Raw genomic sequence first — 17,615 nt, forward strand, 5'->3', positions numbered from 1 at the left:
TAAACAAGGACTAAACCAGGAGTGCAGCCAATCACCTCCGCTGATGTGTTTTATGTAATAAATAAACTAAAGTCTCTCTCAGCCTGGTCTGTCATCGTTCCGAAAAAAGTTGGGAAATGTCTCTTGTTTCCAGGGCAACGGACGCCCTGGATGGGCATCAGGTATTTTTCTCCCATTCGGCGTTCATTTGCTTCACCTGACCCGCCCATGTGTAATCACTACCCGCCCGAAAATTCAAAATCGTTAAAACCCGCCCGTTTCAGCCACTATTTGCGGGGACCTGGTGCAGGACTCTGGTCACTTGTAGACTTACTCACAATGGGAAGAATAACCAAAACGTGTGCTCAAGTAAGAGTGATGTTACTTATTAAATTATACAAGTAGGAGTAAATGTATGCTGCTAAAAAAGTACTCTGAAAAGTAAAATTTCTTCAAAAAGTTACGCAAGTGAATGTAACTGTGTGCTACCCACCTCTGCTTAATGGACCCACTCATGTCGACGCATGCAGACAACTTGTGAAGTAGAGTACAGCTGACGTATGTACACTTATTTATGGCCAGATATCAGTAGCAATAACAGTTTCCACTTTCTCTTCTCGAACTCCAAACGCGGTTCTTCCACAAACGTCTGTCCACAGATCAATTAATGTCATTCCTTTTTCATTTGCGTTCATAAACTTTGTGTAATCCTCATCCGACGCGTGACGAGACAGTGACGATGGTGCGATATGGAGATTACGGTGTGACAGCAGGTGGACCTGATCGAGAGTATCAGCAATAACAGACAATCTCCGTGGTGTTAGAAGCTGCACTGTGTTGCTGTGAGAAGTTTCTGATTGATAGACGTCATGATAGGGCTGGGCGATATGTCCGTATCTTATTTTCTCCTCCTATTGGTCATGCTCTGAGCGAGTGATGACAGGTGGATTTAACCAATCACTGCCAAAATTTCAGCAGCAAATTTCCTAAAGAACACATATTATGCCAAATTTCTTTTTAAGCATGCTATAACATTCTTCCTTCTTCATCACACCTTTATTTTCCCTCCTAAGCCCCATAAAAACATGCAATTTTTGAATTCCCAAGTTTTGTTACGTCACAGGTTTTTAGATCAGAAAAGGAAAAGCTAAATTTCTGCCTCCACGTCACTTTCATTGCAACTGTTATCATGTTGGAAAAAGTTGCTAACCCAACCTGGGGCTTGTCAGGCTGCTCATAGATGGTACTTTTATTACAATTTAAAGTACTGGAGTGCAACTGTAGAAACTTGGGATGGGCATGATTAGTCAACTAATTGATAATTGACCATTAACAATTTCGTCGATCACGTTCATTTTTAATAAACAAACCAAATGTAGGTTGCTGTTAGGTCTCACAGTCCCACGTTTGGGCTCTGGCTCCTTGGAGATCACTGTAGCACTCACTGAGTGTGTTTATATGCACATCAGTGTCCCGGGTATGACTGGGTTTTGTGAGTATCTCCGTTTCGTCATGGTGCATGTGGACGCAGTATCCCAGTTACTGCAACATAAAGTTGAGTGCACATGTGTCCAAAAGACAAATACTTTTCAGTCTTTTCATCACAACAGATGCCAAATTACATAAAGCGACCAACATAAATAAAGTGAGTGAAATGACTGTTAAATAATAAGCTGCACTAAACCTGCTCATGTCTGATCTCTGAAAACATGAACCATCTCCAACATGACACACACACAGAACAGACTCACCATCATCATCAACAACATCTTTCTGTCTCAGAGAGAACACTCATATTCTACAGAGTCGTGTCATTAGTCCGACAGAAGCTGAACTGCATCAGCGCACAAGGAAAGAGCTTTTTTTTTTTTTTCAGAGCTTATAGTTTATGCAAATTAGCCATGCGGTTTGAAGCTTCATTTCTGTAAAACGTAAACAAATTATTTATTTATGCAGTAGTAAAATAATAGTAAAAATAATTATGATAATTTTAATCTAAAAATGTTAATGGAAATCAATCGTTAATTCTGCCGACAATTGATTAAGAAAATGTATTCAAATGCCCATCCCTTGTAGAAACGATATGTCTATTGTCAAAAGATAACTATTATTTTAAGTTCTAAAGCATGAGATGCCAAAGCAGAGGTACTCAATAACAATACAACCAATGCATAATATCTGTTCTTTAAAAGCCAACATAAAGCTGCAAGATGTGATTAAATCTATTTTGGGATCTAGAAATCCACGGTATGTTTTGTTTTGGTTTGTATATATATATTTTTTTGACATATCGCCCACTCCTCGTCATGAACACTATGTTTACACTGTACATTTGTCTTAAAAAACGCAATGTGACCTTTCATCAGAGTCGTGCCTGGCCCTTAGCGCTGACGAAGCTGACGACTCTGCCAGCCTGCCAACAGTAAACTTCCAAATGTGGCCAAACCTACGATGTATGTAACATAGCACAACGCTGCCCCACATGTTTACACCTGTAGTTTTGCTGACATGCACACTAGCGCTCCCACATGTCCAGGCTACAGGCTGACACTGCAATGGCACAAAAGCTCCAGATTCTCTGAGTAGAAATTGTGGCTCTTTGTCCCACGATGATGAGCTCTTTACATTCCACAGACTCGAGACATTCCACTGCTCTGGTGCCGCTGAGTCCACTCCAGACGCCAGGGTATTTCAAACGTTTTTTTGGCTGCTGTGATGGATGACTGCGTTGTGCTGCAAAGGGCTGAAAATGACACATGGCTAGTGGATTTCTGCCACTTTGGGTTGAAGACAAGTGAGCCCCGGCAGCTCAGTGCTTCTGCGCTGTCAGCCGAACAGCGCACTTCCTGACTTATTTATGGAAGGCTGTGTCAGGTTGAACTTCTACTGGTACTTTGCAGCTGATCATTGACATTCTCTGGGGGTGTGATGCAAACTAACTGTCAGAGGCTTTGTTACTTTGTTAATCTGAGCTTTGCTTTAGCACAATCTGACTAGAAAGAAATGACCTGGCTGCAAGTACAATAGTTTAACAGATTTTTGCATTTGTTAGTCACAAGCTTAGCACTAACCAACCGTTTTTCACTTAGTCACTATCACCTTTTTGTTGAAAATCAAACACGTAAACAAGACCATTATTGCTTGTAGTGATTACAGGCTCCTGAAAATACGTTGTTTAAATACATTTTGTTCATTTTCTTACATTTTCCAACTGTTAGATCTGCCATACACATACATGCAGCACACCCTCAGAGTGATGTCACTGTAAAGTATCAGTACGCCCCAATACATATTTTGTGTTGGCTGCCTATACCACTGCTCAAACCATGTTCAGAGAGGAGAACCAAAGAGCTAGTCCACATCCAGCACGCATGGAGTTACTTCATCTGTTGACCATCTTAGACCTTCTCAGGTTTCCTACAAATAGGATTCATAGGGACTTTGAGGTCGGAATATTTACTGCCCAAGACTAAAATTGCCCTCAAGAAATTCTTCCATCCTTCAACATCCTCCATGTGTGAAGTCAGGCCACAGCGAGGTAAGATCTGGGCAGGACACAGAGCAGTTTATAGAAGAGTTTCTAAATGTCCATCTTCCACTGCCTTTTAAACCATTTGTAGGATCCTTAAAATCATTGCAAAAAGTATGTGGGGCGTTCATGTGGTCCACGTGTTTCTGGGGGCTTATGTATTTAACTGTTTATAGTGTCTTACAAATGTGAAAAACAGAGATCGTTCATTTTAGAAGTCCAACGTTGTTCCAAGTCTCAAAGACTAACACACGGTTACAGAGTACTGCACGATAAAATGCCTTCTATTTACAAACTGAGCTGTCCGTTGTGTCAAGAACTGCTCCAACGTTGCTCCAATACATGGGGAAACATCAAGTACTGATTGTAAAATTTGAACAATGTATTATTTATTTAGTGCAGCTATTGCCGACAACTTGTCTTGAATGTTAGTAATGCAATTTTCCAGAGTTACAGAGGGCCACATGAACATCCCATAGTTATTAATCACTGCCCAAGCACACTGCCAAGCTCTTTCGTACCGAAGTATGACGATATCCACTGTTCTGACTGAGGCTTTCTCTGACGTACCACTGCCCCTGAATGTGCCACTCTTTGTGACCTGTCGTGTGTTCTCTTTTGTCGCTGTTGTTGCAGAGATGCTTTCTTTGTCTGTGTACTGGTCCTGTTTCTGTTTTTTCGGTGCGATGTATTTTTGACCAACACCACCAGTCAAAAGTTTGGGCACGGTCATTTCGGTTGCCGTTATATTTTATAGTATTGGTACCGAAGCAGAGCAAGGGGATGTTTTGTTCAACCCCAAATTTTGTCAAAAGTGGTTGCGTGTCGTGAACCCTTTCAAAGATAAAGACGAAATATGGACTGAGAGGGCGTGTCCAAGCTTTCGCCTGGTAGTGTACCTGATTTCTTTTGGTTGTATACAGTCTGGGCTCTCTGTCTGTGCCGTGTGCATGCTCCGCAGTGTGATGTAGACCGGTTGTTGTGTATCTGTGTTTTGTCCGTGTGTTCACCTGTTCTGAAGTCTCACTGCATGCTGTGTAGAGCCAGGATCCAGTCTGTAACTGTACTGCAAAAATGGAATCACCTCACACTCGGAGAATAAAGTGATTTCATAGAATCTCTTGGTGTTTTTGTCTTGTTTTTTTTTCTGTATTTGGATTTAAAGGTGCATTATGTAAACATTTCTGGTGGAGAGCCGGCCATCTTCTTACCTGCATGGATTATAGGGACGTAAGGATATCCAAATCTCTCTCAAAATATGCATCTCATGGTACGATATTTATTGCAATATTTTGGAAAGACTGATATAATTGCAGATAGGATGCTTTATTGCTTTTAAAATAACCTGAGAAGAATTTGGTGTGAATTATTACTGTCATAATCTCAAGAATTCAAGTAAAAAACATATTACTTCATGTTATCTGCACTGAAATGAATCATGGGATATGTAGTTCCAGATGTTTATGAGCTATTGCTACTATAAAACCATGCATTTAAGCAAAGGAACTTGTAATTCGATATATTGAGACAGTCCATGATATTATTGTGAGACTTTTGAAGATACAATATCATTATATTTCAGTATTTGTTACATCCCCAATGGATTATTATAATTTTTCCTGGAATGTCCCACCATATTAGCCTGACTGGCAGCATTAGGATTTGTTCACTCGATGGTAGGCAGGTACTTTTTTTTTTATTTAACCAATTGCTGCTATTTGGTCGTAACGTATGGAATGAGCCGCTAACGGGTCTAACTGGTATATTAAGTTTTTCCCAAATCCCGTAGGAAAAAGGGCAATAACGTCTTTCACCTTGATAAAATTCACCAAATATTCTCTTTGTTCCAGCTTTAAATCCTCGATCTCAGGAATCATTGCCAAAACAGAATGTCTGTCTTCGTCTACATCCATCTCAGCTGCTTTGTTTACTGTTGTGCTCTACCACAAAAGGGACCCAGACAGACGCTTGAGTTTGACGTCATGGCTTCACAGCTCTTCGCTGATTGGCCGGTGTGTGGTCCACATCTTTTGGGGTTCTTGCAAACTGTTTAATGTATTTTGATTCCTGACCTAGTCACTGGGAGAAATGAAATTGAGCGGAGGCACTAGGTGGTACCAGTCTGGCTACCACAGTATGGCACTGATGTATCTAGAGTTTGTGCGTCTCATGCGGCTGAAGACAGTGAAATCAAAACTAGCAACTAGTGATTCTCACTCAGACCACCCATATAGTCGCAAATTCTGAAATTCTCGTCCATGTGGATGCCATGCTAAGGGTTGTGTCTGAAAAAAATATTTCTGCAGGGACCCTCACAGATAGGCCAAGCATAATTCAGTGTCATGCTCTGGTTAGCTATGGAAAATCTCAATGGAGACGAGCAGGTACCAGAGCCTCTACCAGAAATGTTGCATAGTGCAGCTTTAATAATTATTATCCTTTAGAATCCTATTGTATTTACCTTGACATGTTTTCACCACTACCTGGTTGTACTAATACATTGTTCAAAATAGTTTTTTGAACAAAACTGACAAATAGATTTTTTTTTGTCCTCCCACGGTGAAGACATCAGCGCATCAGACATACTGTGCCTTGTTTTGTTTTTTTCTCTCAATCAAATGAAGCTCACAGAGGTTGTCAATTATAAAAGTGAATTTGGTGCAGTGTTTCATATTAGGAACTTATTTACTGACAAAATTGTGAAATAAATACACCATGATCATGTAGAGCGGGACAATACGAACATTTTAAGACAACAATTACAAGTCTGACAGCACAGAATGAGGGCTGACAACTTTTCAATGTAAAGTCAATTGAAGCCAGAGTGGATGGAACCAGAAACGCATCCATGTCCAATCCCACTCTTGGCATAAACATCATTAAACATCACTGGTTGAGCGGTCAGATTCACTGACCCACAGGTTGGTGGCGCGATTTCAGCTCCCACAGACAAATGCTGTTTATTTATTTATTTAGCAGGGACAGTGCACATAAATAATCAACATTTCAATAAATTTATCAGAATTAGCCAGAGAGGCGATTTTTCATCTGTAGTCCCTGAACAGATGGTAAACATGGTCACCCTAAAATCACAACAATAAGAATTATACAAAAGGCAGTGAGAATACAAACAGACGCGAACAACTATAACCACAGTGTACACAATGAGAAACAACACACACACTAGAGCAAACAGACAGAAGACACACACTCGGGCAGGGAGGGCAGCACACGGCTTGCAGGTTTGACGAGTTATTAGCCAGTTCTTAACATGTTTTTTTTTTTTTTTTAATAGAATGTATGACGTTAGGTTGATGTGTCCTTGCGCAAGACACTTAACCCACTTTGCCCCTAGTGCCTGCAAACACTGGTGTGTGAATGGGTGAGTGGTTCCTTGTTGTAAAGCACGGAAGGTGGAAAAGCACTATATACCGTATTTTCTGCACACGAATCCACTCGAGTGTCCCAGCACGACTTCAGTAAACTACAAAGCCGCACCACTCGCAGCGAACGCAAACACGCACCGAGCAGACAGAGACCGCACAGCGAAAAACACCCGCAGCCACACTCATCACACTACGCCGACGAGGAACGCAACGGAGGAACGAACCGGAAAAGCGAGTGCAATGTGCCACTTCTAGACACAACTGAACAACTGAGTCACTGCGAACACGCCGACAATCCGTTGGTCCCAGACAGCACCCTCCCTACACGCCACAACTGAACAAAGCCCAGAGTCACCGTGAACGCCACAAACAAAGTCCCACTGACCCATCCAACTGTTGGGTTTCCGGTCCGGTGCGGTTTTATTTGTGAAAAAAGTTCAAAAATTTACCATTCAATGACCTTATAATCCAGAGCACCGAATAGTGCAGAAAATGCGGTAAAAATTTGACTATTAACCATTTACACTCCATGGTTTTAAAAGACTACAAACATTTTTTTTGTTCCAATCTTGTTCTGGTACCTGTAACCCCTTAACATTTCTGTACCTTTATACAATATCTAAAATTTGAGGTGAGTTTGCAGGTTCTACTTTGAAGCTAAGTTACTGCAACAATCCCATCTTCTTACATTGGTCAGTTTCTATTTATTTTTTCCATTATGTTTGTTGCCGCCTTTGTGACCTTTCCGCTGACAGCTCGGAGTGTGGTCAAATAAAGCCTGACACAACATACGTTTTTTTTTGTTTTTTTTATCTCGCAAGAAACTATTTGATGCAGTCCTCCTTTCATTCATGTGAAACCTTTAAATGTCAAGATTAGAGGAAGCCCAGATGGTACGTTTACTTTTCACACACCGTACTGACGGCACCGGCCACTTTTCACCTGGAAGTCTCATAAAGTATTTGTCAAAGTCCTGTCTGCGTATGTTGACAGTTCCAACATTTCTTCTGTAGATTCGCCTGCTCCGGAGGCGTCATCTTCGTCTGAATCAAAGAGAAATCAAAAGTGAAACATGTGTGACAAGTAACATGCCAAGCTCCTATTTATATCCACAGATTTATATGGTATCTGTGGTATATCGTAACTTCAAAGATCAAAATGCATTTCCCCCCACAGGAACATAAGGTTCTCGCCTAAGGTAAAGCCTACGTAGCAGCACTCTAACCTTCATAATCTTGTATTTAACAAAATTTGACAGAAGCATTTGTTGATATCTAATTGTAAGCATGATTTATTAAAGAACAAAATCCACACTGTTGAATTGAAACCACAAATGCATCTTGCTCATGCTTTTGGTCTCCTTGGGATCACTTAACTTGAATGATAACTTGAAATATTGTCTGCATTTGGGAAATATACTACACCTCTCTTTCCAGTGAGGTATTTACTGTAGGTGTTGTTAGGAATGAAGGATTAAAATAAACTAATAATAATTAGTCCCTCAGGCCACATGAATACTATGCTGATGGAGCCATGTGTCTAAAACTCCTTGGGAGAAGTTCAGAATTTTACCTGTGATGCAACAATCTGGGCAAAATGAAAATGGAGCAGTTTTTAGTGTTCGGAGAAGAAAACTTTGGAAGAATGGATTTATGAAACAAGGTATCTTTTTTTGATGATGGGGCAACAACCTAAAAGTTAAATGCTCAAAAATTATATACAGTATGTGTCCTTGAACGTTTTAACTTAAAAGAGTAAGGCAACATTTAAATATTTACACAAAATTACTCTAAATACTACAAAACTATATTAACACTAATACTAATACTATACTATACTATACTATACTATACTATACTATACTATACTAATACTATACTATACTACTATACTATACTATACTATACTATACTATACTATACTATACTATACTATACTATACTATACTATACTATACTATACTATACTATACTATACTATACTATACTATACTATACTATACTATACTATACTATACTATACTACTATACTATACTATACTATACTACTATACTATACTATACTATACTATACTATACTAATACTATACTATACTATACTATACTAATATTATACTATACTAATACTATACTATACTATAGTATACTATACTACACTATACTAATACTATACTATACTATACTATACTATACTATACTATATTATACTATACTATACTATTACTATACTATACTATACTAATACTATACTATACTATACTAATACTATACTATATACTATAAAATACTAAATAAAATATATCTGAAATCCTCTCTGTTTTTTTAAAATCGTATATGCCAATTGCACTAGTCCATCTGAGAAAAAAAAAAAATCTGTTTCTCCAGAGTGTTTTTTGAAGTCCACAGTCAACTCAGCCGTCTACCAGGAAATTTAAGAGCACTTCATTCGTCCTTCTGCTGACAAGCTTTATAGAGATGAAATTTCATTTTCCAGCAGGACCTGGCACACAGCCAAAGGTAACAAAAAATGTCTCAATGATCGTGGTGTTACTGTGTGACTTTCTGAAATGAAAGACAAAAAATATTGTCCGTTTTCACAATATTCACACTTTTTGAGATGGACTAGTATTTTTAAGATTTTTACCTCCCAACTATGTGCAATTTTGTCAGTTTTTACGTGTAACATTATGATGAAAAGCATGTTATACATGCTTCAAATTCAACATATGTTTTTCCTCTTCACTTGCAGCGTGTTGGCTTAAGAAAAAAAAAAAAAAAGTGTAATATCAGTGAGCATCAGTATCAGAAGCAGCAGAACCCCTCGGTGTCCCTGACAGTCTGACCTGTGTGTTCTTGTAACAGCTCCTCCGATCACCAGCACATCAACACCGCCTCACGCCTGGACTCCTCCTCTGGCCTTTAGCCCACGCGCTCGCACAACTGTGGAGCTGAACGCACACAAGTGAAAGCCCAGTCTTCTGCAGGAAGGAGCGTTGTTAAAATGCAGAATATACAGAATATTATATACAACTTTAAAACCAAAACTCATCACATTTTCATCATTTCTACTAATAAGTCTCAGATTTTATTTTATTTCTTTTTGTGCTGACACTCCATAGTAACATTGTTCAGTGCATCAGACATAAAATCTTGGTTTCAAAACACAAAAACAAAACAAACAAACAAACAAAAACAAAAAAAAATGTAGAATTGTGATTCTTAATAGCCATGTGGTTGACTGGACAAAATTAAATAAATAAATAAGATGAGCCAGTTTTGTATTAATGAGGGGTTCTGTATTAATTAGGGATTCTGGAGGTCTAAAGGGGAGAGTGAGGGGCGGGGCCTGGAAGACAAAAGGAGAGAGTGAGGGGTGGGATTCTGGAGGTCTAAAGGAGAGAGTAAAGGGCAGGGTCTGGGACTAAAGGGAAGAGTGATGGGCGGGGACTAGAGGTCTAAAGAGGAGAGTGAGGGGCAGGGTCTGGAGGACTAAAAGGGAGAGTGAGGGGTGGGGACTGGAGGCCTAAAGGGGAAAGTGATGCATGGGGTTTAGAGGTCTAAAGGGGAGAGTGAGGGGCGGGGTCTGGGGGTCTAAAGGGGTGACTCCGCCCTTACAGCCATGTGTAATTAGCGCAACCCTTTGTGCTGTCACCAACTACTTGAAATTGCAGTGGCCACTAGAGGCACCCCACGTTCAGGTTTTGACCAAAAAGCTGCAAATTTGCCTAGTTTACAATAAAATTGCCAAAAAAATAAATAAATTCTAGAAACAGTAGATAATGCTATTAAAACATAACCATTACCTTTTAGATTAAAGTGCCTGCATATTGTTAAATTGGTAAATTTCCTGCTCTGATGTGAAAAGCCGAAATTTGTTTTTTATTTTTTTTAGCAAAATCTTAAAAAAAACAACAACACACACACACACACACATATATATATAATAGTTTAACTGTGTTTTAGTAAAATGACTTGGCAGTAGGGGTCACTTTTAATGTGAGTAAGCAGCTTTTTTTCTATACAATGCTTGATGTAAAGAGCATTTATTTAGACAAGAATGACTTCAGATCAGGCACAAGTTCTTTAATCTACCCTTTAGATTGGCTAGTGCAACAAGCGCCTCTTCTTCCATTGGTCTATTTCCAGTTGTGATGTGAAAAGCCGGTGTGCTGCAGAAGGACTGCTGGATCGATGACATTAGTATTCTGAGCTCTGAGCACCACTGTGACTCCTGAGGCAGTCAGCGCTCAATGCCCATTACTCACTGCCCACTGGGCCTGGCTTAACACGAGCTCTCCTCCAACCCACCCTCCACCCACCCTCCACATTATCAGCGCTTAAAGAGGTGCTGTGTAGGCCGGCACACCGCGCTGCTGTGTACGACTCTACAGACACGGTGTCTCCGTGCTGTTGGAGCTTTCAAACATGGATCAAATCTGCCTCTGTACTTGGGTTACACGCTAGGAAAACAATATATTCCATTGGGTAGTCGAGCATAGGACAGGTTTTCATGTTTTATTCTAATACTTGACATCATTTTGGTGGGATCGTACCTTTAGTAAATATAGTTTTACACCAGTCAAGTGGCAGTTTATATCTTTGCTCTACAGCCAAATTGTTGTGAGGTTTGGGTTTTCAAACTCACAATAATCCATGTGTACATCTGTTACATAGACCAAAGAGTGATGACGGGCTTATGGAGGGTTTGGATATGGAGTGTTCGAATCAAAAACAAAACAAAAACATAACATTAGAATGTATTCTAATAAAAACTGGTTAAATAATAGAGACCTGTCACAGCTGAGGCGATGGATGGGGTTTTCCTGCTCTCTGCCAGAGGTGGGACTTGCAAGTCATAACTTGGACTCAAGTCAGACTTGAGTCAATATTTTTAGGACTTGAGACTTGACCTGATAAAATAGACTAAGACTTGGGACTCGACTTAGACTTGAGGCCTGTGACTTGAGAAGACTCTCCTAAAAATACATATGTTTTTAGAAAAAAACATAATAAAACTTTTTTTTTTCTTTACAGTTGATACATGTGGTGCTTAATTGTACAGAAAGAAACTAGAACATGTCCATCCCACTTCTTTATTTCTTACTTTGGATAGAACTGAAGTACTGTGATGTAGTGTCATCAAATGTACTACAGTAATATACAGTACAATACACTAAAACAGAGGGAACTACAGAGAACTACATGACAAACAGTGTTGGAAAGGTGACTTTTAAAATGTATTCCCCTACAGATTTCAGAATACACACACCAAAATGTAGTTTGTAACGGAATCCATTAAATTACTTAAAGTGAGTAACGTAATATGAATATTTTGGATTACTTGATATTGTTATACTTTTTAAAATTACATGAATGTAGCAATCACATCCTGAAAATTTGTTTTGTTTGTTTGTTCTCTTCAAATTCTCTGTTGAGCCCAAGTCTCCATGAACAGGCTTTTGTTTGCTGTAGAGAAGCAAAGACAAAGATGTTTTGTCTGCTAAAAGACACAAAAAGTCCAGTCTTTCCTTAACCAGATTAAAAATATTATTGATAGAGAAATTATTTTTATATGAGATCACTGCTGTCTTAAATTATGTCCATCCTACTGTTAAGTGTCATATTGTTTAGACCTGCTTTAAGACCTGGTTTTAGTCCTAGTTAAGTCCTGGTTTAGTCCTGGTTTAGTCCTAGGTTAGACCTGGTTTAGACCTGGTTTAGTCCTGGTTATAGTTCTGGTTTTAGTCCTGGTTTAGTCCTGGTTTTAGTCCTGGTTTTAGTCCTGGTTAGTCCTGGTTTAGTCCTGGTTATAGTTCTGGTTTTAGTCCTGGTTTAGTCCTGGTTTAGTCCTGGTTATAGTTCTGGTTTTAGTCCTGGTTTTAGTCCTGGTTTTAGTCCTGGTTTAGTCCTGGTAGTCCTGGTTTTAGTCCTGGTTTAGTCCTGGTTTAGTCCTGGTTATAGTTCTGGTTTTAGTCCTGGTTTTAGTCCTGGTTTAGTCCTGGTTTAGTTCCTGGTTTAGTAGTTATAGTTCTGGTTTTAGACCTGGTTTAGTCCTGGTTTTAGTTCTGGTTTAACCCAAAATGTGAAAACAGGAAAATACCCCCATGTAATCCATTTGTTTCAGTAAAGTAACTGTAATCCAATTACCACTCATTGAAACAGTAACTGTAACTGTACAGTTACTCATAATTTGTACTCTGATTATGTAACACTGGTACATATAATCCATTACACCCCAACATTGATGACAAAATAACTGTTATTTAGCACTTTTAAATCAGATTTCTTTCTATTCTCACCGTAGTAAGACATTTAAAAAGGAAACAAAATACAACTCTACAACTCTTACATAAATACTCATATATAAATATACCATGACTTTTTAAGTACAGTTTAGTTTAAAAGTCATATAAATTGCAAACATGTAAAGTTTAGTTTAAAACTTTAAATGAGCTGAAGTTCAAAGCAGATGACTTGGAACTGACTTGGACTTATGGGCCGGGGACTTGAGACTCGACTTCGACTGGCTCGTATTTGACATTGGGACTTTTTGCCAGTTCCAAGTTATGGAAAAAGAAAGTTATACATGTCGCGACTTTTGGAGAGGAGATTTCTTCTGTATTTCAAAGCAACAAATGGGCAGAAAGTCTGGACGGAGGTTTGTCATGCCCTGTGGTCTGGTTCCAAACAGAATAAACCATACACCAAAACATTTTCATTGACCTCCTAAACTTTCACAAAACTCATTTCGCTTCAGTCAGCCTCACTGTTATCTCATTATTGATTTACTGTCCCCCACATGAGGCTGTTTGGTCCCTTTACTGAGACCGGACAATGATGGGCTATTCAAGGCTTCTCGGGGCTTTATAAATCAATAACGTCCAGAAATAAAACAGCGTCTACACTTGACTAAACGGAGCAGAGCCGGTGAATTCAGAGTCTGTTCAAAGACACTTCATCTGAGTCATTCTGGAGAAGCTCTCTGAGGAAAAGCGCAAATAATTGAAAGCTGCAGAGGTGGAAATGACTCGCACAAGAGTAAAAAAGCATTTGGGAAAAGAACTTATAAAGTAAAATATATAGAGATCTCGGGTCCGTGTATCATTCGTTCTTTTAAATTTCAATTAAGAATGGAAAACAGTTTGTTATTTCATTCATATATTTAATTTAATGTTTATTTCAAACAACACCAATCAAAAAACAGTCTCGGTGCATATTTTAGTTTTGATATTTTAATCTCTCTGGTTTATTTGCCCCGGAAGTTCTGGTGCTAACTTGAAAAAACGTGGACAAACATGTTCTTTTTCTTTATAGCGACGTGTTTACTTTCGCTTCTCAAAAAGTAATTGTTGAACTCCACGACGAGAAACAAGTAGCAGCAATAAACTTTGTTCATTTGACATCACAGAACTATAATAAAAAATATTTCTTTATTGTAAATCCATGGTTGAGCAGCGGATCTTCCAGGGCAAATAAACCAGAGAGAATAAAATATCAAAATTACTTTAAACTTTGAACTAAATTGTATTTGAAATAGAGGTTGATTTTTTATTTATTTATTTTTTGTACACTAAAATTGAATAATGAAATAAAAAACTGTTTTCCCATTTTACTATATTTCGCTCTTAACACATACATCCCAAATTTCGGAATTCCAGTCATCACACACATCACATACTGGGAAGGATCCTCCGAAAAAGTGAGCATCAAATCGCCCAGTGGGATGCGTCTGTTGACAAAGCCGATCTTTTCTCGTCTTTTGAACCATATTATTTTTGTTTCTGGTTCTGATATTGTCATATTTTAGTTATGGGATTCGGACATCGTAACTGTGTGGTTGTTGAATGTTCTAACAGCGGAAAATGGGCTTCGGAAATTTGCGAACTCCAAAACTGCAAAAGGGAATCAGAGGTGTGTGACTGCAAACCTCTGTTCAAACTGTTCCCTTTCCCAACGGAATTGAAAAATAGTGAAAGGCGAAGGCGATGGGCAGGATTGATAAACTGGAAGGATGAAAAAGCTACTTTTAGTTTCCTTTTTGCCATATATATTAAAAAAAAAAAAGCTCCAGTGACGAATAATTAGCCGCAAAAAGCTAAGAAACTCATTCTCTCTGTTGTGCTGCCCATAGCTCTAGGCATTTTTCAAATAAAATGGTGTAAATGCATAACCACTATAGATTCAGTGCCAATGAGCCAATCGGAGTGCAGTCCCAAACCACAAGTAGAGTGAAACTGCAGACTGGAGGCACATCAGTCACAAGTATTGCACCACCGAGTGTGGAATGAACAAATAATGCACCAAATTTTAAAGTGAGCATCTGGAAAAGTGCTATATAAGACTAATGCACTGTTATTATTATTATAAAATGGTAAATGGGCTACAGTAGCTCAGTTGCTAAGAGCGTTTGTTCACTGATCTGAAAGTTGGCCGCGCGAATCCCGCTCTCGACATAAAACATCACTGGTTGAGCGGCCAGATCCACTGACCCACAGGTTGACTGATGTGATTCCAGCTCCCGCAGATGAATGCTGTCATTGTGTCCTTGGGTAAGACGCCCTAAGTGTCTGCATACACTGGCGGATGAGTGTGTGTGTGTGTGAAATGTTGCATGATTCCTTGATGTAAAGTGCTTTGAGAGCCTTGAAGGTGGAAAAGCGCTGTATAAAAAGGCGATCATTAGAAAAGAAAAACTGCATAATACCCCTCTTTAAACTCACAGTGTATTATCATTTGTACAGATGACAATGTTAAATTCTCTTTGACGTAGCAGCGGTGTGATTCTGCTGCTGAAAAAGAGAATCACAGTGTGCGAGTGCTGCTGCTGTGAGAGAGCGGTGCCTCCAGACTGCAGGTTTACAACAGTACACGCCGCCTGGGGACACGGCAGAGCCCGTCCCCCGTGTGAGCCTTGAACTGCTCTGGTCAGACCTCATTTCACCGGACCCCGGCGGACCCCACAGAGGCCGCACTGTGGCCCTGCGTTCAAAGGAAGCGACAGAGGCATTACAGCAGTGAGCGAGCAGCCCACTCCTCCATTAGACAGCCCCCCGCAGCCTGCTTGCTCCCTGCATTATACATCACATGCTCCAGGAATAGCTCACAGACCAGGGGGACAGGCCTGTGGAGGCTGAGGGTGGAGGGAGCAGTGGTTTTACTAATCCCATGTAGTTTTTCACCGGTAACGGAACTAGAAACAGCACTGTAATTGTATTTTCAAGTAAAAGTAAAAAATGTATTCAGTTACAAGTGTAAGTACTGCTACCAAAATTGTAGGCCTGCTTATATAACACAGGTCCAATATTACACAAAAAAATAAGACATTTGTTTCATTGACATGTTTGACTAAATCTTTATTATTAGTCTGTTTACATCTCCAAAGTTCAAAATCCTCCATTTCACCTTGTGATGTCATGCGGTGGTAGTTTTAGAGACACCAGCTGCCTTTTATCTTTTGTTCAGTAGAGAATGGCAATTCCATGGCTGACATTATCCAAATGTACGGAGTTTAAAAACACAGTGGAAGGTGGAACAGAGTGTTTTCTGTTTGAGAAAAGAAGAACTCAGCCTAAATATGCAGGTTTGTGTGTTAAACGTGTCTGAATGAAACAAAACACAACTCCAGGTTTGTTTTTGATGGAGACAATATTAGAACATCCATCCGTTTTATTCCACTTATTCTTGGCCGGATCATGTGGGCATCAGTCTAAGCAGGGACTCCCAGACTTCCTTCACCCCGGACACTTCCTCCAGCTCCTCCGGGGGTCCCCAAGGCGTTCCCAGGCCAGTTTAGAGACATAATCCCTCCAGTGTGTCCAGGGACCTCCTTCCAGTGGGACACGCCCAGAACACCTTTCCAGGGAGGAGTCTAGGAGGCATCCGGAACAGACGCCTGAGCCACCTCAGCTGCTCCTCTCGACGTGGAGGAGCAGTGGCTCTACTCCGATCTCCTCCCATGACTGAGCTCCTCACCCTATCTCTAAGGGAGCGCCCAGCCACCCTGCAGAGGAAACTCATTTCTAACACTTGCATCCACGGTCTTGTCCTTTCAGTCACTACCGAACGTTCATGACCGTAGGTGAGGGGAGGAACATAGACTGAGCGTTAAATCAAGAGCTTTACCTTTCGGCTCAGCTCCCAGATCGTGAACATTAGAACGTATATCAGAAAATAGCTTAACATGGCCCTGACCCCAACCCCCCAAACGCCAGAGCCAATTGCATTCACATCAGTTTAGGGGTTATGTTTGTGCAAATCTAAACTGCAGGGTTAGCAGTTTTTTTTGTTGTTTTTTATGCAGAATAAGAATTTGCTGTTTTTGGAGGAAATTATGGTACTTTAAAAGTCTTATATTCTTATATTACATATAACTTTCTGATCTGTTATAATATTGTTGTGTGCACTTGTATACACATGTATTATTTTGGATCTGGAATTGCCAATCTCTACTGAACCAAAAATAGCTGGTATCTTGAAAACTAGGACTACATGACATCACTAATAATAAAGGCTTACTCAAACATGTGTGAAGGAAACAAAACACACAAGTCCAGGTGTGTTTTTGGCATAAAGCTCACTAGGGTCCATTTTGTGTAACAATGATCTTTAAAATGTTCAGAATCATGCTAAGTATGTCCTTTCATAATTAGCATAAGTCTGTGTGCTAATTCTGTCCATTCAAATTGTGATTTTGATTGCCATTCATCTTGCACTCCTTCTCTT

Source organism: Boleophthalmus pectinirostris, unplaced genomic scaffold (genome assembly GCF_026225935.1).
Source record: "Boleophthalmus pectinirostris isolate CB_2022bp ecotype Guang Dong unplaced genomic scaffold, ASM2622593v1 HiC_scaffold_23, whole genome shotgun sequence".
Taxonomy (NCBI): domain Eukaryota; kingdom Metazoa; phylum Chordata; class Actinopteri; order Gobiiformes; family Gobiidae; genus Boleophthalmus; species Boleophthalmus pectinirostris.